The sequence below is a fragment of the Kogia breviceps genome, chromosome 4 (assembly GCF_026419965.1).
Source record: "Kogia breviceps isolate mKogBre1 chromosome 4, mKogBre1 haplotype 1, whole genome shotgun sequence".
NCBI classification, from domain to species: domain Eukaryota; kingdom Metazoa; phylum Chordata; class Mammalia; order Artiodactyla; family Physeteridae; genus Kogia; species Kogia breviceps.
In genome coordinates, this window is record NC_081313.1 from 95,863,753 (window position 1) to 95,886,662 (window position 22,910).

Below are 22,910 nucleotides of genomic sequence, written 5' to 3' on the forward strand. Positions count from 1 at the left end.
GATGGCCAGTGACATTACATTTTGTGAGGTCTATTGCTTGGTTCTCTAGAGAAGTATCCTAATGAGAATGTAGTTTTCTCACACTTGGGTTAGCGTCACTGCAGAGAATCTTTCTTGTGATTCTCTGGCTTCCCTTATTCTTACAACAAGGGATAAAATGTTTTAAGGTTACTTCTGGGCATTTGCTCATTAGTGGCTAGGGTCCCTGAACTTTGAAAATGAGATGTGAAGAGTCACAGATTCTGTCTACCTCTAGCAAATCCCTAAATAAGTTTGAAGTTTGTTTTCAACCGTGGCTCTACTTGGCTACAGAATATTTGTTACTGCTGTCATCACATCTGCAGCTTTTATTACTATATTCCTTTCTGGAACACCAAGGCCCTATGATGCTGGAATGCTATGTGTATGACAGGGCAGAGCCTGGAATCTCTAAGAAAACACCAAAGGAAAGATAGAAAAGCCCAAAAGGGGGGAAGAGAAATTGTGCTTAAAAAATACATCTTTAGAAAACATGCCTGTCTCTCCATACCCAATACAATCAGACCCATCCCTTTAAAACATAACATTTGTGAAGTCACTCGCATGCTCAAAAACTTCAATGGTTCCCCCAAATCTATAGGATAAAATATAAATACTGCATTCAGCCTTCAAGACTTGCCCCAGCTAATCTTCCTCGCCAAATCAAAATGCATGTCGCCCCATTTTCGCTACGTGTAAGGTTTTAAATTTCTGCTGCGTATGTCTTTTCTATTTAGATTGTGATTACCTGGTCAGGGATCTGTTTTTATATACCTTTATGTCATTTACAGTGTCAATGTTTGCCTTCCTTTGCCCCTACTGGGAGAAATCACTTATGACTCCCTCCCTTCCTCCGCTGACCAAAGATGAACCCATCCCTTTTCCTTGCCTGAGATGTGCCTCAGGCCATAGACTTTTCCTGTCCCAGAGTGTTCATGTGTACTTTATACCCAGGCGTCAGTCTTGGTTTCTTTCCCAGTGTCCTGACGAATCACCTGGTGGCTCAGAATTGTCAAGTTCCTTAGGTCCTTTAGCCTGCTGCCACCCCTTCCGCCCCCATACACTTAACGTTGTCAACTTGTTTTGACTTTGTAAACACTAAGTCTTGTCTAGACCTGGTCCAGCTGGACACTGTGATTTGAGCTGCTCTTCCTTTGAAACTACACCCTGAGGTAAAGATATGTCTTTGCAAGCTGCTGAACTCTTTCAGGCTTCTAGAGTTTTGTTTTCCAAGGGTATTCATGTACTTCCCTCCTGTGAAGTGTGTAGCAGAAAGTAAGACTCTAGTCTACCAAAGAAAGTTTTAACTTGAGTTTGGCCTGGAGGCAGGATAGGCATAATGCCTTGAATATGCTCTGTGTAGCTATGGCTTAGTGACTGAATCCAAAAGGATCCCTGAGGTGTGAAATCATGAGCAGACTTTATAACATTCAAAGGTTTTGGACAATAAGGGAATTGTGTGTAATGTGGGAAAATTTGTTATAATGTGCTGTTATTAGAATTGGAAATTTTTTTCTTTTTTAAAATTGAAGTATAGTTGATTTACAATGTTATCACAGTGATTCAGTTACACACACACACATATATACATTCTTTTTTATATTTTTTTCCATTATGGTTTATCATAATATTGTATAGTATAATATTGTATAGTTCCCTGTGCTATATGGTAAGACCTTGTTGTTTATCCATTCTATATATACTAGTTTGCATCTGCTAATCCCGAACTCCCAGTCCATCCCTCCCCCACCCCTTAGAACTGGAAAATTTTAAGAGGAAAAATAATGATTCATTGTACTTAGGGTGCTCATAATGGTGAGAGTCAATACAGAGACTCTAAATATTCTGAAAGTCAGAAAATTCCTACACAATTTGGTGTTTGCTTAAATTATATACATGCTCAGATAAATGCCTTACTTCTGATTCATGTCTCCAAACGAAGAATTATACACCTGAGGTTATTCCTATTTATTGACATTTGTTTTTACAATTATAATAAAACTTTTAGAAGACTTGAGAACAAAAACTATGGGCCAAAAGAACAAAATTGCTTACCATCACATAGCCCAGTGATAACTTTGATCATTTTGGTCTCTTACTTTCCCTTTCTCATTACCATATACATAATTTTTACCAACATTAGATCCTTCTCTCTATACTTTTTTGTAACCAGCCTTCTTAATAGACAAAAATTCATGAACGTATTTTCACACCAATAAATACGTACACATATCATCTCTTTTAATGGCCAGTAGAGTTCCTTGAATTGATGCCCTGTAGCAGGACTAGTTTCCTGTGGCTGGGTATTATAGCTGTTCTTCATCTTGCTATTTTTAAAATGCTGCAAAATATCCTTCAGCTCACATCTTTGAAATCTTGTTCTTTAGTATAAATATACAGAAATTGATGGCTGGCACAGAAGAATATGCAGTTTTCAGCTTTTAAATACTTATTGCCAAATTGCCCTCAAGAAAGTTTGTCATTTTGACTTCTCTCCAGCAGTATGGCACTGCTCTTTTCTTTATGTTCCACTGTGTTCTTTAGATTAGTAGAGTTCTTTTAAATTTTTGTCAAGCTGATAGGCAAAACACATTGTGTATTTTATTGTGTTTATTTGTTCATTCATTAAATAGATATTTATGAAATGCCTACTATATACCAGGGACTGTTCAAGGGATGGGGGTGTCAGAGTAAAACAAGACAGAAAGTTCCCTTCTTACGTGAGGTAAGGATATAATTCCAGTCGGAAGGGGGAACTGAAATGCATGCGAAGTAATCTTAGATAGTGAGAAGTGCTATGTTGAGATTGGGACAGCAAATGATTGGGAAGCTGTATTGGAAAGGTGATCAGGAAAGACTCCTTTAAAGAGATAACATTTATGCTGAGACCTGAATGACAAGGAGCTGGCTTTGTAGTGATCTTGGAGAAGAGTATTCCAGATAGTGCAACAGCTAGTGCTAAATTGCTGAGGTCAAAAAGGGAGAAATAATCCAATTGTTCATCACCTGGTGAATGGGGAAACAAAATGTGGTGTATCTCTACATTGGAATATTATTCAGCCATAAAAAGGAATGAAGTACTGATACATACTACAATGTGGATGAACCTTGAAAACATTAGGCTAAGTAAAGGAAGACAGACACAAAAAAGGCTACATAGTGTAAGATTCCATTTATATAAAATACCAATAATAGATAAATCCAAAGAGACAGAAAGCAGATTAATGGTGGCTAGGGTGATGGAGAGTGACTGCTTAATGGGTACAGAGCTTTTTTGGGAGGTTGATGAAGATGTTGTGGAATAAGATAAGGGTATTTCTGCAGAACATTGTAAATGTGCTGAATGCCACTGAACTGTATACATTAAAATGGTTAATTTTATGTATGTGAACATAAAAGGCCAGGGTGGGTACATGTGATAGTGGTAAGGAGGGCGTTGAGTTCTCTGTGCCTCTCCCAGGGCAGAACATTTTGCTTCTATGCCTTGTCCAATGGCAATAGATTCTTGGCAATATCCTGTGGGAAGAAGGGCTTCCTGACCCTCCTGGAAAGCAGTGGATGACTGCCTGGGCCTTGAGGATGGGAGGGACAAAGGTTTGTGCACTCTGCCAGCTTTCAGTTCTTAGGAGAAAAGGGACAGGGGAAGTAGGTAGTATTTTGTGCCTCTCCTCCAGCAGCTGTGGATCACCTCCCACAGGCTGGCCTCACACTGGTGGTGGGAGTTCTTTTGTCTCCCCCGCCCTGCATCCAGGCTTCTTTGTGGGAAAGGAGCTAGCCAGAGAATGCAGCTTCCCATGAGTCTGCAGTTTCCAGCTATTTCATCTTGAATTCTAGTCCATAGTTGGCCTTTATGAATTTTTAGCAATATCAGATGGTTTCTTCTTACCTGCTTGTATGCTGACTATTTCTTACTCTGTCAAAGCTGAAACAGTTGATATGTTTTGCCTCTCCTAGGAAGGGCTTATTACTTTTTGGAACTTTTTGTTCATTTATTTGCCTAACATGTTCAGCTCCAGAAAAGTTACTGGTTTGTAGATTATCTGTCTTTTTCTCACTGTTTAGTTGGGAGTGATGTTCACGTACAGCTTTCTACATTCTAAGTGGAAATGAAACTCTGTGTGTGTGTGTATATTTAGTTTGTGCATAGTCAAATGAGTTCATTTTTTTCCTTAAAGATTTCTGCTTATGGTCACATTTTTAGGAAAGAAAAAAATACTTTGTCACCAAATATTATATAAATATTTATCTGTATGTTTTAAAATAGTTCATAGTTTTCTTTTCATACTGAGATTGTTAATCTATCTGGAATTTACTCTAGGGTAAGATTTAAAGTAAATAATCTTTTTTCCCCCAAATAATTAGACAGTATTTTAAAGCATAACTTATTAAATAATCTGTCATTTTCTCTTTTTACTTGAAATAGTACTTTCATATATATACTTTTGCCCTGTTTATTGGTTTTCCATTCTGAGCTATCGATATGTCTTCTACTTCTTTTTTTTTTTTTTTTTTGGAATGTGTCACTGAGTTTTAATTACTGTAGCTTTATAATATGTTTTAACCAATGGGATAATTACCCCCTCATTTCTCATCTTTAAAAAAAATCTAGTTTATTTTTGCATTTCTTTTTTGTAGATGATCATGAATATTATCTTTCATGTTCTTCAGAAGTTCCCATTGGAATTGTGATTCTGTTAAACTTTAAAGCAGTTTAGTGAGAAAATAACATTTTAAAACAATGTCTTTCTGTTCAGGAGTGTGCAACATTTATTCCGCTTTCTTTTACACCTTTCAGCAAAACTTTAATATTTATTTATATATTTTTTGTTACTTATGTATTTTTTTGTTACCCCCATATTTTCTACCTATTTATTGTGGCATATAGGAAATTATTAATATTAGTAAGAGCTAACATATTGAACTCAGGTGGACTCTACTATGGCAAGGAATTTTGTACAATTATATAATTTAATTCTGACAGCACTCTTGAGTTGGGTACAAATTTAGATCTCTTTTGCATGTAAAGAAACTAAAGTTTGAAAAGATTAAATTGTCTGATGTTAGAGATAAGTATATAACAGACTTTGGATTTGAAAAAGCAGTCTGACTTTAGTGTTATATTTTAAATCAGTCACTTGTTCTAATATTTTACTATGATGATGGTGATTAATTCTATGAGTTTTTTAAGGATACATCATATATGAGAATACTACCAATTTTATATTATTTTTATAAAGGCTATAATTTCCTTTACCTTAGTTTCTAATTTCAGTGGCTAGTACTTTTAGCATTATATGAGATAATACTAGAAATGATAGGCAGTGTTGCTTTGTTTCTTCTTTTCAGATAAATAAAAAAGGAATAGGATAAGGTGGAAAAGGGCAAAACAAATATGTATGAACACATTTTTCCTCAGAGATGCAATGAGCCATTCACTTTGCTGACACAGATCTTTTAGTTAGCTCAGGAAATTTTCTTCTATTATATCTGTGAATATTGTTTTTGTTCCACTCTTTCCCTTCTATTCTCTAGGAACCCAAATTATCCAGTCATTTTTATTTCTCTTTTATGTCTATAAACGTTTTTCCTATTATTTTTCTCTGAATTTGGGAAACATAATTGGGGTTTTCTGTTTATGTCTCAGATTTGAATTTTCACAAGCTCTTTTTCTACTTGTTGACTCCAAAGTGAACTTCAGTGTTTTTCTTTTAAGACATTAGTTCCTTAGGAAAACATTCCTTTTAAAAAATACTTAAAAAAATTTTAATTAAAAGCATTTGTTGGGCTTCCCTGGTGGCGCAGTGGTTGAGAGTCCGCCTGCCGATGCAGGGGACACGGGTTCGTGCCCCGGTCTGGGAAGATCCCACATGCCGCGGAGCGGCTGGGCCCGTGAGCCATGGCCGCTGAGCCTGTGCATCCGGAGCCTGCGCTCCGCAAAGGGAGAGGCCACAACAGTGAGAGGCCCGTGTACCACAAAAAAAAAAAAAAAAAGCATTTGTTAAAAAAAGTTTTTTTTAGCCCCATTCCTATCATCTCCTCATAGGGCGCCAGGACCATATTGCCTGTGCCCAGCTCTCTGCCCCACACTAAGGGCTTCTCAGGCAGCCCCAGAGCCCAGCCCACCACATACTCAAAGCATTCTTTTTTCATGTATCTGTTATATCTCTCAAAGTTTTATTCTCAGCTTTATTTTGCATTATTGTGAGCCAGACAGTTTTTAGAAATTTTTATGTCCATGATACAGACCATTTTTTCAAAGACACTTTTTTCCTTTTGAATCTTCAGAATATTATTTCTTCTTTCATGGCTTGTACCTTATTTGAATAGACCCAATTCTTTATTTTGTCCTTATTGAGCTACACCTGAGTAAAACAGATTTTGGTGTTTGTGAACACACAACATCTGTGTACTACCTACTTTGTGTTTATGATGGTCTCCTAAGCTTATTAAGCATTAACTGGAGAACAGGTTGATGTGCAAAACTTCTGGCCCAGTCCCTGCATTCACATGGGAACCTGTGCACCACTGAGGTACCACCTATCCAGCCTCCCACCCTCAAATTGAGTGTGTGCAATAGAATTGTTTTTTTTTTAATAGTGTCAGCACAACTCACACCTTTTGATTTCCACTCTAAAAGATACACTATTTTTCATTCTACTGAGTGTTCATGGATAGTAGGCTACTCCCTAGTGTGTCTGCATAATTCTGCTCCCTCCTGATTATACTTATTAATAATCAATTGTGCTTGCTCCCAAACCTGTTTATTCTAGTTGTTTGTGATTCAACTTATGTAATGTAATGGAATATTATATAAACCAATACAAATGTTTGGAAATACAGGCAATATTTTCTATGAAATATAATTTTGGAAAGGAAAATTGCTAATAAATAAAGCTGCCAAAATAGATATTGGCAAGAAAATTGTGAAAGGTTGAAACAGGAAAAATCTATAAAGATTTTATGCTTAACACTGTTTTCCAAGGGTATTAAGTTTTTCAATGTTCCTTAAAGAACTAAAACTTGAAATTATAGGTAATGTAATTATTCCAAGGTAGAAGATAGGGAACTCTAATCAGTGGGCTCGTTATCAAAGGAAAGGCTTTGGTCTCATATTAATATTTGTGAATTACTTTGTAAAAACTTGTTTAAATTAAAAATGCTCATATGTTCAACTTTTCTGATTTTCTTCTCTAACCAAGGAATAGACCTGATTTTATCAAATGCATGAGCTTCTACACATAATAGCTGTTTACTATCCTTGGCTTCTACTAAGGATCTTACTGATTTTTCCCTTTGTGTAGCACTACTCTTGGGAGTATACCCTTCAGTTTACAAAGCGCCACCACTAATACTCTACACTCTTTTCTCGTCTTTGTTTTCTGGGAGCTGCTAGAGCTTAATAAATGTCACATGACATGTAAAGAAAAAAGGTTAAAAGCATTAATACACATGTGTACACACACACAGGGAGACTCTTGTAAGCATTTCTGCCAGCTCTGTAAGGAAAAAGGAAAGGTATGACCCAGATTTTCTTGGGGAGAGAAGTTTTAGAGGCAAACTTTCTGTGATATGCAAAATAAATGAACTCAGACAAACTGCAATGCAGTGGGAGTTCTGCTTTCATGCTGTAAACTCATTTGTCAAAATAATAGATGCTATGTCTACATGCATGACCTATATGGCTTCTCATTAACTTGGTTTGATTAGACAGCTAAACTATTGAGTTGAGTCTGAGGAAGATTGTAAATAAAATCGGGGGCTAAATGTTGAATGCATGCAGAGAGACCAAAACTGAGTGTAAGAATGTAAATGCACTGTTCAAATAATTTCAGATATGTAGAGCCACAGAAGAAATCAGAATTATCTCTGGACATCTTTGTGCTACATTAATAACCACTTATCTGTGTATATCGATAAACAGCTAAAACATTGGAGGGTACAGTGTATTTAATAACACTGTGTTAGAAGTTGCTCATAACAGCTGATCATATCTGTTTAATAATCTTGGTTATTTTAGGAACCAACTTAATAAGTGTTGATTGCTATAAAGCATTAGGGATAAAATCATATATATACACTTACAAATACTTTGTTGTTCTAATTATTGAGGCTGACTTGAATTGCATCTTCTTTTTGGCAAATGGCAGTTGGATTCATTGTAGAGAATACTCACATCTTTTCCTTGTTAAAAAAAAAAAATAATGACAATGGGCCTGTTTTCAGTTTGTCTCTGTTGGTTGCCGTAGTTTCCTAGGATACAATGACTCCCAGTTTCCATGGGCACACCACTGGCTAGGGCTGAAATGCTCTCTATCACGATGCAAGGGCAAATCTGAGAGTATAGTCTGCTTAAAACCACTTTATTGAAAGTTTCAAAATGGAAGCATTGGTCGAGGGGGAAGCAGGACTCATTTTTTCCCCCCAAAAGGCATAATGTTAAAGAAACAGCTGCTAATTGGAGGCAAGTAGAAATAGCACCAAAATTCATAGAGAAAGCAAAAGGAGAGGGAGATGGACAAAGAAGGAAGGAGACACAGACCAGGAGAGTCAGGAACTAAGGAGAGAAAAAAATCAAAACACATGGTTAAATAATGTGGGTCACATGAGTTAAATGGAATTTTTTAAGAGACAGTTTATTATATATGCTTTAACAGTAACAGCACTGAGTATATCCTTTTGCGTTATATTGACTCTAGCTTTTGGCACCTTTTTACCTCTTCTTTTTCAGTGTGTGTCAATTAAAAATAAACTATTACCTGAAAAATTCATGAGTATGAAGTCGGTTTCCTCTAGTTTTAAATCAAGTCCTTGTCTTTTCTATGAATTCCCAAGCTCACATTTTTTGTTTCATATGTGGATTTCCTTTGCTTCTTCTTTCCCTGTGTTTTCCAGTTTTGTCTGTCTTTCCTTTGAGTTTGTTTCTAGTGACACTATTTTCCACCACTGTTCTAAAAAATAGTAGCTTATGTTGTTAGATAAGAGAAATAGGGTGTAAAATATTTGAAATGAAGAGAAAAGAAATGATTATTTGCAGAGATATTATTTACATGGAACACACCGAAATAGAGTGGGGAAATATTTATAACATTAAGAGACATCAGTAAATTAACAGTTCTAAAAATCAATCTAAAAATAAATTGCTTTCTGATATATAAACAATTAGTTAGAAAATATAGCTGAAAGATCTCATTTCTAAAAACAACCTAAAAGTTAAAATATTACGATGTAATCATAACAAAAATTGTGAAGAGCTATGTGGAAAACTGCTTTGAACCTCTATTAAGAGTGTCAACTTTGTCTCAATGAATTTATACATCAATCTAATCCCTATGAAAATATCAATAGTGTTTTTTCAGAACCTGAAACAATGCTAAAATTTATCTTGAAGTATAATAAGACCAGCTAGAAAAATTCTGAGAAGAAAATAGAGGAGAATAACCTGAAAGATACTTCAAAAAAGAGACTATAACTATATATTTGACCATATGGAAGAAATAGATAAATAGATCAAGGAAAATCAGAGTGCATTAACTGGAATAGGCTAGGTTAAAAAACAAAACAAACAAAAAAATAACCTGTAATCCTAGGCACTTACACAATGAGATTTCTTTCTTTCTCGTGCTCTTAGTTTGTTTTCCGTCAGTGGAGCAGTAGGTGGCTCAGCGGTAGGCTTCTCTCAGGGACCCAATCTCATGCGGACTCCTGTAGGTTCTAGCAGCATTAGTTGCAAAATAAAGCTTTTCTTCAGTCTTCACAGCAGGATGAGCAAGTCTGAGGAATGGCACGTATTCTCCTTGTCTCAGCCTGGAAAGGAAGTCCTTAGGCCTAACTTCAGGGAGTTGAAAAGCATTGGTTAGCAATGTCATGGATACTAGGGATGTCTGTGATGGAGAGGTCAGATGTAGTTCCAAATATGTATGGGAATATTGTTTGCAATACAGGTGCCACTTCAGATCTTCAGGAAAAGATATTACTCAATGGTTTGGTTAGAAAGCATTAAGTGCTTGTGTAGATAGAGGAGAATCGAACAACATTCCTTCCTCACTCCTATACCAACATAAATTCCAAATGGAACAAAGTTAGAAAAGAAATGACTCTGGAAGGAAGATGGGACAAAGAACTTGCTAAGCAGGACATCAAATTTAACCCAATAGAAAATGGTGAGAGATTTGAACTGGCAATTTGGTGTCGGGGGCAGGGGGGAAATGTGAATCTCAAACTCATTCAGGATTAATTGCAAATCTAAGCAAGAATAAAATGTCACTTTTTTCCTTTCCAAAAAAATGCAAAATTTGATGATACCAAGTACTAGTGAGGATTTGGAGAAATGTGCAGGTTCATGTTCCATTGTCAGGAGTATATGTAGGTAAAACCATATATATTAAAAATAAAAATGTACATTGATACAAAATTTACCCTATGGATATATTTACAAAAATTATCGCAGTGAACAATGTTAATTGAAGGATTGTTTAGAGTATCAATAAGACTGATACAATTAAAGTGTCCTTCAGAGGGAACTGGATGAATGAATTATGCTTCACTATTCATGTAAAGGTGTACCAGATACTTCTTTTAAAAAGGAAGTAGATCTGTATGTGCTGGTTTGTAAGTATCTTCAAAGTACATCATAAAATGGAAACATAAGATACAGAAAATTATGAATAATATACATACTTTTATTTTGTGTGTGAAAATACATACATTTATACATATACACATATATAGATTATTTATCTATGTTTACTCCCCCCCCACCCCCTAGATTTCACCTAGAAGAATTTATAAGAATCTTACAGTGGTTATTTTTTGGAGAAGGTCCTATCAGAACTGTGTTTGTGAGAGGAAGGTTTTCCTTTTTAAAAAAAATGAATTTACTAATCATATATACATATTTTTTTACATCAAAACAAAGTTTATATGGTAATTTTGTGGGTTTTTAATTAATGTTTAATAGACACAATTAGAAATTTTATATGTATGTATATGAAACAAGCGATAAACTTTTTCTCCAATGTCATTGTTTTTCAAATATTAAATGGAAATAGGAAGAAAGTAAAAAGTGAAATTAGAAAATGACAGGTTACACTTAAACGATTAAAATCCTGAATCTCATTTCTCCCTGGGAATTTTTTCTTTCTTTTCCTGTCTTTTATTCTCCAGCTCTATTGGTAAATAATTAACAAAAAAAATTGTATATATTTCAAGTGTACAACGTGATGGTATGTCATACATATAATACAAGTGAAATGATTACTACTATGAAGTAAACACGTCCATCACCTTGCATAGTTACCATTTTTTTGATGTGTGTGGTATGAACACTTAAGGTCTACTATCTTTGATTTCAAGTGTACAATATGCTATTATTAACTATAGTCACCATGCTGTACCTGAGATCCCTAGGACTTTATCTTGTAACTGGGAACTTGTGCTCTTTGATCAATATCTCTCCCTTCCCTCACCTCCAGCCCCTGGCAACCACTGTTCTATCTGTTTATATGAATTTGACTTATTTTCTTTTACACTACATTTCTTATCAACTTTAAGAAGTCTCAATAAATAAAGGCTGTATTGCAAGGTCAGAATTCTTTGGGTTTGCATACTTAACACTGATTTTAAAAATAAATAAATAAATATATATATATATAATTTACTATCATAATTCCAGGGTATCCTCATACTTACACAAAAATGTCTACATAAAGATTTATTGATGCATTATTTGTAATAGCACAATGGCAGAAATATCACAAATGTTGCTTTGCTAGGTATAGGTTCAATAAAACATGGTACAGCCCGTAAAATAGAAACCTTGTAGAGCTTAAGAGAAAGAAGCAGGTTTATATACTAAAGTGAAAACTATCTAGGCTCTATTGCTTTGTGAAAAAACAAGGTGAAGAAAACAGTGTGTAGTGTGCTACCTTTTGTTTGAAATAAAATGATGCCCTCCATACATTTAGGTTGTGTGTGTGTGTGTGTGTGTGTGTGTGTGTGTGTATGATCTTATTCTGTTTGGATATGTAATTATAAGACGCATTGCTCTGATGAGAGTGAGAATGAGGATAGAAGACTTATTTTCCTTTGTTTAGCTTTTTTATACTGTTTGGTTTGTTTTGCCATCTAAACTATTTCTTTTTAAAAAAGTGAACCAATCAGGCAATCAAAGAAACACATTATGTTCTGTGTTTATTACCTTAGGCATATGAGTAAACAAAATTAACATAAATAACACCTTAGTTGGTTTTTTTGGGGGGTCCAAATTATTTAATTAATTTATTTAAACATATTTATTGGAGTATGATTGCTTTCCAATGGTGTGTTAGTTTCTGCTTTATAACAAAGTGGATCAGTTATAACATATGTTCCCATATCTCTTCCCTCTTGCGTCTCCCTACCACCCTCCCTATCCCACCCCTCTAGGTGGTCACAAAGCACCAAGCTGATCTCCCTGTGCTATGCGGATGCTTCCCACTAGCTATTTTACATTTGGGAGTGTATATATGTCCATGCCACTCTCTCACTTTGTCACAGCTTACCATTCCCCCTCCCCATATCCTCAAGTCCATTCTCTAGTAGGTCTGTGTCTTTATTCCCATCTTACTCCTAGGGTCTTCATGACTTTTTATATTTTTATTAGATTCCATAAATATGTGTTAGCATATGGTACTTGTGTTTCTCTTTCTGACTTACTTCACTCTGTATGACAGACTTTAGGTCCATCCATGTCACTACAAATAACTCAATTTCATTTCTTTTTATGGCTGAGTAATATTCCATTGTATATATGTGCCACATCTTTTTTATCCATTCATCTGATGATGGACACATAGGTTGCTTCCATGTCCTGGCTATTGTAAATAGAGCTGCAAGGAACTTTTTGGTACATGACTCTTATTGAATTATGGTTTTCTCAGGGTAATATGCCCAGTAGTGTGATTGCTGGGTTGTATGGTAGTTCTATTTTCAGTTTTTTAAGGAACCTCCATACTGTTCTCCATAGTGGCTATATCCATTTACATTCCCACCAGCAGTGCAAGAGTGTTCCATTTTCTCCACACGCTCTGCAGCATTTATTGTTTGTAGATTTTTTGATGATGGCCATTCTGAACGGTGTGAGATGGTATCTCATTGTAGTTTTGATTTGCATTTCTCTAATGATTAAAGATGTTGAGCATTCTTTCATGTGTTTGTTGGCAATCTGTATATCTTCTTTGGAGAAATGTCTATGTAGGTCTTCTGCCCATTTTTGGATTGGTTTGTTTGTTTTCTTGTTATTGAGCTGCATGAGTTGCTTATAAATTTTGGAGATTAATCCTTTGCCAGTTGCTTCATTTGCAACTATTTTCTCCCATTCTCAGGGTTGTCTTTTGATCTTGTTTATGGTATCCTTTGCTGTGCAAAAGCTTTTAAGTTTCATTAGGTCCCATTTGTTTATTTTTGTTTTTATTTCAATTTCTCTAGGAGGTGGGTCAAAAATGATCTTGCTGTGATTTATGTTATAGAGTGTTCTGCCTATGTTTTCCTCTAAGAGTCTGATAGTGTCTGGCCTTACATTTAGGTCTTTAATCCATTTTGAGTTTATTTTTGTGTATGGTGTTAGGGAGTGTTCTAATCTCATACTTTTACAGGTAGCTGTCCAGTTTTCCCAGCACCACTTATTGAAGAGGCTGTCTTTTCTCCACTGTATATTCTTGCCTCCTTTATCAAAGATAAGGTGACCATGTGTGCGTGGGTTTATCTCTGAGCTTTCTATCCTGTTCCATTGATCTATATTTCTGTTTTGGTGCCAGTACCATACTGTCTTGATTACTGTAGCTTTGTAGTATAGTCTGAAGTCAGGGAGCCTGATTCCTCCAGCTCCATTTTTCTTTCTCAAGATTGCTTTGGCTATTCGGGGTCTTTTGTGTTTCCATACAGATTGTGCAATTTTTTTGTTCTAGTTCTGTGAAAAATGCCAGTGGTAGTTTGATAGGGATTGCATTGAATCTGTAGATTACTTTGGGCAGTAGAGTCATTTTCACAATGTTGATTCTTCCCATCCAAGAACATGGTATATCTCTCCATCTGTTTGTATCATCTTTAATTTCTTTCATCAGTGTCTTATAATTTTCTGCATACAGGTCTTTTGTCTCCTTAGGTAGGTTTATTCCTAGATATTTTATTCTTCTTGTTGCAGTGGTAAATGGGAGTGTTTTCTTAATTTCACTTTCAGATTTTTCATCATTAGTGTATAAGAATGCCAGAGATTTCTGTGCATTAATTTTGTACCCTGCTACTTTACCAAAATCATTAATTAGCTCTAGGAGTTTTCTGGTAGCATCTTTAGGATTCTCTATGTATAGTATCATGCCATCTGCAAACAGTGACAGCTTTACTTCTTCTTTTCTGATTTGGATTCCTTTTATTTCTTTATCTTGTCTGATTACTGTGGCTAAAACTTCCAAAACTATGTTGAATAAGAGTGGTGAGAGTGGGCAACCATGTCTTGTTCCTGATCTTAGTGGAAATGGTTTCAGTTTTTCACCGTTGAGGATGATGTTGGCTGTGGGTTTGTCATATATTGCCTTTATTATGTTGAGAAAAGTTTCCTATGCCTGCTCTCTGCAGGGTTTTTATCATAAATTTGTGTTGAATTTTGTCAAAAGCTTTCTCTGCATCTATTGAGGGAATCATGGTTTTTCTCCTTCAGTTTGTTAATATGGTGTATCACGTTGATTGATTTACATGTATTGAAGAATCCTTGCATTCTTGGAATAAACCCCACTTGATCATGGTGTATGATCCTTTTAATGTGCTGTTGGATTCTGTTTGCTAGTATTTTGAGGATTTTTGCATCTATGTTTATCAGTAATACTGGCCTGTAGTTTTCTTTCTTTGTGACATCTTTGTCTGGTTTTGGTATCAGGGTGATGTTAGCCTTGTAGAATGAGTTTGGGAGTGTACCTCCCTCTGCTATATTTTGGAAGAGTTTGATAAAGATAGGTGTTAGCTGTTCTCTAAATGTTTGATAGAATTCACCTGTGAAGCCATCTGGTCCTGGGCTTTTGTTTGTTGGAAGATTTTTAATCACAGTTTCAGTTTCAGTGCTTGTGATTGGTCTGTTCATATCTTCTATTTCTTCCTGGTTCAGTCTCGGCAGGCTGTGCATTTCTAAGAATTTGTCCATTTCTTCCAGGTTGTCCATTTTATTGGCATAGGGTTGCTTTTAGTGTTCTCTCATGATCTTTTGTATTTCTGCAGTGTCAGTTGTTACTTCTCCTTTTTCATTTCTAATTCTATTGATTTGAGTCTTCTCCCTTTTTTTCTTGATGAGTTTGGCTAATGGTTCAGTTTGGTTTATCTTCTCAAAGAACCAGCTTTTAGTTTTATTGATCTTTGCTATCATTTCCTTCATTTCTTTTTCATTTATTTCTGATCTGATCTTTATGATTTCTTTCCTTCTACTAACTTGGGGTTTTTTTTGTTTTTCTTTCTCTAATTGCTTTAGGTGAAAGGTTAGGTTGTTCGAGATGTTTCCTGTTTGTTAAGGTAGGATTTTACTGCTATAAATTTCCCTCTTAGAACTGCTTTTGCTGAATCCCATAGGTTTTGGGTCGTCGTGTCTCCGTTGTCATTTGTTTCTAGGTATTTTTTGATTTCCTCTTTGATTTCTTCAGTGATCACTTCATTATTGAGTAGTGTATTGTTTAGCCTCCATGTGTTTGTATTTTTACATATCTTTTCCTGTAATCGATATCTAGTCTCATAGCATTGTGGTTGAAAAAGATACTTGATAAGATTTCAGTTTTCTTAAATATACCAAGGCTTGATTTGTGATCCAAGATATGATCTATCCTGGAGAATGTTCCTTGATCACTTGAGAAAAATGTGTATTCTGTTGTTTTTGGATGGAATGTGCTATAAATATCAATTAAGTCCATCTTTTTTAATGTATCATTTAAATCTAGTGTTTCCTTATTTATTTTCATTTTGGGTGATCTGTCCATTGGTGAAAGTGGGCTGTTGAAGTCCCCTACTCTGTATGTGTTACTGTCGATTTCCCCTTTTATGGCTGTTAATATTTGCCTTATGTATTGAGGTGCTCCTTTGGTGGGTACAGAAATATTTACAATTGTTATATCTTCTTCTTGGATCGATCCCTTGATCATTACGTAGTGTCCTTCTTTGTCTCTTGTAGTAGTCTTTATTTTAAAGTCTATTTTGTTTGATATGAGAATTGCTACTCCAATTTTTCTTTTGATTTCCATTTGCATGCAATATCTTTTTCCATCCCCTCACTTTCAGTCTGTAATTATCCCTACATCTGAAGGGGGTCTCTCGTAGACAGCATATATATGGGTCTTGGTTTTGTATCCATTCAGCCAGTCTGTGTCTTTTGGTGCGAGCATTTAATCCATTTACATTTAAGGTAGTTATCGATATGTATGTTCCTATTCCCATTTTCTTAATTGTTTTGGGTTTGTTATTGTAGGTCTTTTCCTTCTCCTGTTTTTTTGCCTAGAGGAGTTCCTTTAGCATTTATTGTAAAGCTGTTTCGGTGGTGCTGAACTCTCTCAGTTTTTGCTTGTCTGTAAAGGTTTTAATTTCTCCATCAAATCTGTATGAGATCCTTGCTGGGTAGAGTAATCTTGGTTGTAGGTTTTTCTCCTTCATCACTTTAAATATGTCCTGCCACTCCCTTCTGGCTTGCAGAGTTTCTGCTGAATCATCAGCTGTTAACCTTATGGGGAATCCCTTGTGTGTTATTTGTTGTTTTGCCCTTGCTGCTTTTAATATGTTTTCTTTGTATTTAATTTTTGATAGTTTGATTAATATGTGTCTTGGCATGTTTCTCCTTGGGTTTATCCTGTATGGGACTCTCTGCGCTTCCTGGACTTGATTAACTATTTCCTTTCCCATATTAGGGAAGTTTTCAACTATAATCTTTACATATATTGTCTCAGTCCCTTTCTTTTTCTCTTCTTTTGGGACACCTATAATTCGAATGTTGGTGCATTTAATGTTGTCCCAGAGGTCTCTGAGACTGTCCTCAGTTCTTTTCATTATTTCTTCTTTATTCTGCTCTGTGGTAGTTATTTCCACTATTTTATCTTCCAGGTCACTTATCCGTCCTTCTGCCTCAGTTATTCTACTACTGATCCCTTCTAGAGTATTTTTAATTTCATTTATTGTGTTGTTCATCTTTGCTTGTTTCCTCTTTAGTTATTCTAGGTCCTTGTTAAATGTTTCTTGCATTTTCTCTATTCTATTTCCAAGATTTGCGATCATCTTTACTATCATTAATCTGAATTCTTTTTCGGGTAGACTGCCTATTTCCTCTTCATTTGTTAGGTCTGGTGGGTTTTTGCCTTGCTCCTTCATCTGCTGTGTGTTTTTCTGTCTTTTCATTTTGCTTATCTTACTGTGTTTGGTGTCTCCTTTTTGCAGGCTGCAGGTTCGTAGTTCCCGTTGTTTTTGGTGTCTGTCCCCAGTGGCTAAGGTTGGTTCAGTGGGTTGTGTGCGCTTCCTGGTGGAGGGGACTAGTGCCTGTGTTCTGGTGGATGGGGCTGGATCTTGTCTTTCTGGTGGGCAGGTCTACGTCTGGTGATGTGTTTTCGGGTGTCTGTGGCCTTATTATGATTTTAGGCAGCCTCTCTGCTAATGGATGGGGTTGTGTTCCTGTCTTGTTAGTTTTTTGGCATAGGGTGTCCAGCAGTGTAGCTTGTTGTTCGTTGAGTGAAGCTGGGTGTTTACATTGAGATGGAGATCTCTGGAAGATTTTTGCCGTTTGACATTACGTGGAGCTGGGAGGTCTCTTGTGGACCAGTGTCCTGAATTTGGCTCTCCCACCTCAGAGGCACAGCACTGACTCCTGGCTGGAGCACCAAGAGCCTTTCATCCACACAGCTCAGAATAAAAGGGAGAAAAAGTAGAAAGAAAGAAAGAAAGAGGATAAAATAAAATAAAGTAAAATAAAAAAATAAAGTTATTAAAATAAAAAATAACTATTAAGAAAAAAATTTTTAAGTTAAAAAAACACAAAAAATGGATGGACAGAACCCTAGGACAAATGGTGAAAGCAAAGCTATACAGACAAAATCTCTCACAGAAGCACACACATACACACTCACAAAAAGAGGAAAAGGGGAAAAAATAAAATATCTTGCTCTCAAAGTCCACCTCCTCAATTTGGGATGATTCGTTGTCTATTCCGGTATTCCACAAATGCAGGGTACATCAAGTTCACTGTGAAGATTTAATTTGCTGCTCCTGAGGGTGCTGGGAGAGATTTCCTTTTCTCTTCTTTCTTTGCACAGCTACTGGGCTTCAGCTTTGGATTTGTACCCGCCTCTATGTGTAGGTCGCCTGAGGGCGTCTGTTCTTTGCTCAGACAGGACAGGGTTAAAGGAGCAGCTGATTCGGGGGCTCTGGCTCAGGCTGTGGGGAGGGAGGGGTATGGATGTGGAGCGAGCCTGTGGAGGCAGAGGCTGGCATGATGTTTCACCAGCCTGAGGCGTGCCGTGTGTTCTCCCGGGGAAGTTGTCTCTGGATCACGGGACCCTGGCAGTGGCGGGCTGCACAGGCTCCAGGGAGGGGAGGTGTGGATAGTGATCTGTCCTCGCACACAGGCTTCTTGGTGGCTGCAGCAGCGGCCTTAGCATCTCATGCCCGTCTCTGGTGTCTGCGCTCATAGCCGCCGCTCGCGCCCATCTCTGGAGCTCCTTTAAGCGATGCCCTTGATCCCAAAGAGGGAAGAAAAGGTCTCTTGCCTCTTCGGCAGCTCCAGACTTTTTCCCGGACTCCCTCCCGGCTAGCCGTGGTGCACTAACCCCTTCAGGCTGTGTTTGTGCCGCCAACCCCAGTCCTCTCTCTGGCATCTGACCTCCGAAGCCCCAGCCTCAGCTCCCAGCCCCCGCCCGTCCCGGGGTGTGAGCAGACAAGTCTCTCAGGCTGGTGAGTGCTGATCGGCACTGATCCTCCGTGCGGGAATCTCTCCGCTTTGCCCTCCGCACCCCTGTTGCTGTGTTCTCCTTCTGCTTCGAAGGTTCCCCACTCTGCCACCGCAGTCTCCGCCCGTGAAGGGCCTCTAGTGTGTGGAAACCTTTCCTCCTTCACAGCTCCCTCCCACTGGTGCAGGTCCTGTCCCTATTCTTTTGTCTCTGTTTATTATTATTATTTTTTTGCCCTACCCATGTACGTGGGGAGTTTCTTGACTTCTGCGAGGTCTCCTGCCAGCGTTCAGTGGTGTTCTATAGGAGCAGTTCCACGTGTAGATGTATTTCTGATGTATCTGTGGGGAGGGAGCTGATCTCCACGTCTTACTCTTCTGCCATCTTCCTCCTCCCCCGCTAGGTATGATGATTTCATGTGCCTCTAGGTAAGTGGCCTCAGTTCCTTGCCACATGGATCTCTCCTTAGGGCTGCTTGAGTGTCCTCAGGACATGGCAGCTGGCTTACCCCAGGATGAGTGATCCAGCCCGCTGTCCCCAGGACTGTTGCTGCTTTGGCCACCTGGGCCCCTCCAGAGCCAGCAGCCTCAGTGAGGCCGCCCTCCCCTTGGGCTCCGGGGCAGTTCCTTGACCACACCTTAGTTTTTGAAATCGTGTCTTTCATTAACTTTCTGTAAATAGTGACATCTTCTGTCATCATGATAAAGGATCTTATCCAGTCACATTTCTTTTTCTTTAAACTCAATTTTCAATGACATAAATATGGTGCACAAATAAAAACCGTGAAATATCCAAGGTACACCCCTCGCTGACTGTCTTGGGTTAGGCACACCAAGTAGGTTGAGATTTAGTCTGTCTTGCCTCTGAAGTGGGCATGTAACACCCATGCTGCCCTGTTGGATTCAGGTCTGCTATCTGTCAAATGTGATAGAAACCTTCGTGAAGGGGCTTCACATAACATGATGTTGTTAGTGTAAGTTCATGTGCCCGATGCACAGTGAGGCCAAAGAAACGAAACATGGGAGTTTGTAGCAGGGAAAGGTGTATTGCAGGGCCATGCAAAGAGAGCGGTGGCTCATGCTCTAAAAAACTCAAGCTCCCAGAAGGGTTTTGGCCAAGCATTTTTAAAAGTCAGGTTAGTGTGGGTAGTGGTTACTCCGGGTGTGTGATCAGCTCCTGCATAATTCTGATTGGTTGGTGGTCAGGTAACAGGGCAGTGTCAGTGTCACAAGGATTAACCCAGTTCTTAGGCTCCAGGAAGCATGGGGCCATGTGCTCATGGTCATCAAGTAGTTAACATCTTCCATTTGGTATTGGTGGGTGGACGGTGTTTCCCATCGATAAAACAACTCAGGAAATGTGCGTGAAATACTGTTATCTAGGTACTTCAGAGAGGAGCTAAAGCAGAGCATATGGGGGAAGGCCTGTCCAAGGAAGGCCCCATAGGGCTCTGCTCAGTTGTAATTCCCCCCTTTTCTTTGATACTCCTCAATATTGAGGAGAACAAGTTGTGCCAGAGAATACAAAATTTAAACAGATCTAATCTGGAGTCAGATATGTTATTCTCTATTACAGTGTTCAGTTTCAACGTAATGAGGTGGTGCTGATCTTCTTTTAATGGTAGTAGGATGGATGCTCTAGAAATGTGCATAGAACATGGATGTGTAACATTAGGCTGCAAGTTGTGACTTAGGATACGGTAGTCCTGTACTCTGTTATTCCACAGCAAGAGAGATTGAATGGCTACTTCGTAAGAGGCCAGGGAGTAGAGTGGCCTTAGAGAAGTTAGAAATCTGACTGCTAGAGGCTGAGATAAAAAGTTCCTTGGCAGCAAGGTGTTCATTCATAAGTCGCCTCCACACTGATGTAAGATCCAGGCATAGATCCAGAGAGGAAACACTCTCCATTAGAATTCAGTTACTGTTTATTTTGTTTAACTTCATAACCCTCTGCTATTTAATTTCAGTTTTAATTACAGTAGAAACAACAAAAGGCAACATAAATTAGCTTTTAAAAACTATATATAAATATATATACATGCACACTTTTCTATTACCCAAGAGTTGGCAAGAAAGAGATAATGATGCTAATTACCTTTTTACCGTTCATGTCACATTGTGTTTAGCTTTCCCTTTTGCAATGACCTTTTGTTCAATAGCTCTGGAAAATGAGGGGATCCAGTCTACTTTAACATCCCTGGCATCTTACGAGCAAACGATGAATGATATTTTGGGTGACTGCTGGGGTAATTACAAATATGGTGATAATATATGCAAATTCTGTGTGAGAGAAATTATAGGTCACTGCTGTTTGTATCATGCCATTTCTGTGGTGATGAAAGAAATTGCTGTTAACTACCAGATTATTACCATCCTTAATTTTGATAATTCTAGGCTATCAAAGAATGTTGTGAAACACAAGTCATATTTAATTTTTCCAGCAAGATGGCAGCACTTGGTTCCTCAGTCATGATCCCTGCAAATTTTTGTGTGTGTGTGCATTTGATAAATTCATAGCTATTATGGGGTAAACAAAGATTATTCATGAATCTTGGGAAGAGAGTTTCCTTTTCACCGGCCAACATGCATAGTTCATTCCCTGGAAGTTTCACTCCTGAATTCTTCTGCATAAATATTGCTTTTCTTGTAAGCTTCCCCGTCCCCTGGGGAGAAGTGAAATAAGAAACCAATGAGAGTGCATTTTGGCACATTGAAAAACATAACAGATTCTCAAAGCTAAAACTTGTCTGTGCAGTGGACTTGACCACTGGTGTAACCACAATCACTTTCTCATTAAATGTTGGTCAGTAACATTTCTACTACCTTAGTAAGTGAGTCAGACATCACTCAGCCTGTGGCCTGCTTTTAAAGCACTTATCCATGGAAGGTTTTTTACTATCTAGGGCCCTGGAATGACACGGATCCTTCTCACGATGTCACTGTTTGTTTATAAAGATGAAATCCTATGTTCATCATTTTAAGTGATGAGATAAAAGACATTATATACAAGGATTGGCAGCTCTATTTGATTGGTTTTGGTAATCACTTTAGCATTTAAGTTCATGTCTTTTCTTGTCTGAATATAATTATTGAAATAATTTTTAGTGTTCACGGGAGAAAATCTCACTCAAGACTCAGTGACTGAGGTTTAGTTGTCCTGTTCCTAACAGATAAAGCCGAAAAGCAAAAATCTGCATAACTCTTTTGTAGAATATTATATGTGTAAGTCAAACCACCTGATCTATACGTAGCAACTGCATTTGTGATGTCACTCATGAAAAAAGCATTTTAGTGTTTACAGAAGCTACAGTTCAGTCTTCCATGAATCTCTCAAAAGTAAACTTTCTTACACTCATAAAGACAGCCTGGCTAGTCTATAAATTCAACTTGTTTTCAAAACTCAGTTATTTACTCTTTATGGTAAAGTGATATTGTTCAGGGGAAGATTTAACTTCTGTATTGTTTATCAGAAATGTGACACATGCCTACGTGCCTTTATATTCCAAGAACAGGAGAGAAGATCTTCATGTTTCCAAAGTGCCATCTTACTTACCTGTGTCCTCAACTATGTTTACTTACAGTGTGCATTTATTTTTGAATTTTATATATTTCTTACTTTACAGGAATGTACCATACCCCTACTAACACGTTAGATGGGAAACATTTCCGAGATGGAAATCTTTGGATTCAGATTCTTTGGAGGCAGTCCTTATGGGTTCACTGATGATATGTATCTTGGAAGATTTTCTCATGTCAAGTGTTGTCCCTTTTCAGTCTTTACCACTGGTGAGAACTTTTCAAGAGTCCCTCCTTTCTCCCCTAAGAGACCTCGAAGTTGACTGATTTGAGACTGAATTTTTGACAGTCTGAATTTTTAATGCCACTGCAATTTATAGTGTAAATAGAAACAACTTAAACTATTGCAGGTTGTGTAGGACACATGATGTTCTGCAACAGCCGC